This window comes from Rhagoletis zephyria, unplaced genomic scaffold (assembly GCF_001687245.7).
Source record: "Rhagoletis zephyria isolate East Lansing unplaced genomic scaffold, Rhagoletis_zephyria_1.1 Rzeph_scaffold_01756, whole genome shotgun sequence".
In the NCBI taxonomy this organism is placed as follows: domain Eukaryota; kingdom Metazoa; phylum Arthropoda; class Insecta; order Diptera; family Tephritidae; genus Rhagoletis; species Rhagoletis zephyria.
Window position 1 is genome coordinate 77,005 of NW_016158840.1, and position 1,553 is coordinate 78,557.

The 1,553-nt window shown below is 35.2% G+C and overlaps 1 protein-coding gene across 11 annotated transcripts in view; it reads right to left on the reverse strand.

The window, feature by feature from the left end:
• The window catches only part of ATP8A (ATPase phospholipid transporting 8A1), a 78,352-nt gene that overhangs the window by 48,959 nt on the left and 27,840 nt on the right, over positions 1-1,553 (reverse strand). The window lies entirely within an intron of this gene.

The following is a 1,553-nucleotide window of genomic DNA, read 5'->3' on the forward strand; positions in this document are numbered from 1 at the left end:
TTTTTTTTTGAGACTTTTTGTTAGTTTTGTTTTTTGCTTAAAAATTACTTCTTTCGATATCATTTTGCTCCAATTTGCACTTTGGCTATTTTTGTCCGACTTCAAAAGAGGAGAAGGTTATCAATTTGTCGGAATATTTGTTTTCTTTATGTATGTTACCGCACAATTTGGACCACGCTAAACGATTGTTATAATTCTTTTTTCAAAGGTGGTACCTCGAAAGAGGTCCCATACTAATTTGGCTTAGATCAGATCATTGGATCATGAAGAAATTAACTGAACTCTTAAATTTGTATATGGAAATTGAAGCGGGTTTCTTTTTTGCTTAAAAATTACTTGCTGTTAAAACTCTATTGGGGCTCAATATGCTCTCTGCTCACCTTCATTACGTTCATTAGCGACCATCAATTTAATGGAATTTCACATTTATATATATTTTTCAGCTAACCACTACGAACTACTTTTCACTTATTACTAACGTTCATTTAAAAATCTTGAGCATTGTGTTCATAGTTAGTCTGCATGTGCAATTGTAGTTATTTTTCGCATGTCCTTCACAGCGTTTGCCCACAGGAAATCTATTAAAGCCTTGCCTTGCGCTGCCGTTTGCGGCTATGCTTGGTTTGGTATTCCTTTCAAATACCTTTTTATTTTTTTATAATATTGCAAATTCTTCTTCGTCGTTTCCTTGTTTTTATCTTATTTATGGCTTCAAAGCATGGCCGGTTGAAAATCACCTTCAAGCACGGAAAAATGCAATTTATTGCAATGAAAAGCAAAATGGTCATTAAGAAAATGTACGCTCGGTGGTTGAAAATGTTAAGGCATTTAACATTGTAAGCGCAGCAATACCTACGTTGGATTAAGAGTAAAAAGTAGAGATGTCAATTATAGTTTAGAAATAAAAGAGGCTAATGCTTTGCATTGGTGCAACGTCGAACTCAACCAAATTAAGTATCGTAAAGTACCATCGATGCATGAGTCGACTTCTTTAAGTCTTTCCTCTGCAATAACAGCACCCTTCCCGAGAAACTAGATCAAGAGGATGTAGATGTAACAGCCAAGGCGGGCTACACTACCTCTCTGAACTTGGCAGGACAACTTTTTCTCAAAGCAAAAATTCCTATCGCATAATTTGCCGTTAATTATCCGTAAATTATCCGTGAAAAGAATAATTTTGCCGCGGACATATTTTAAAAAATATCGCACCTTCTGAAAACCAATAAAGGAAACCAGCTAAATCCAAACTAACTATCTGATAATTTGCCGTAAATTATCCGTTGTTTACCCGTGAAAAGAATTATCTTGCCGCGGAAACATTTTAAAAAATATCGCGTGCCCTGCTAACTTCCGTGGAAGTTAGCAGGGCACCTTCTGAAAACCAATGAAGGAAACCAGCTAAACCCAAACTAACTATCTGATAATTTGCCGTAAATTATCCGTTGTTTATCCGTGAAAAGAATTATGAAAAGAAAATGTTTTTTGAAATATGTCCGCGGCAAAATAATTCTTTTCACGGATAAAAAACGGATAATTTACGGCAAATTATCAGA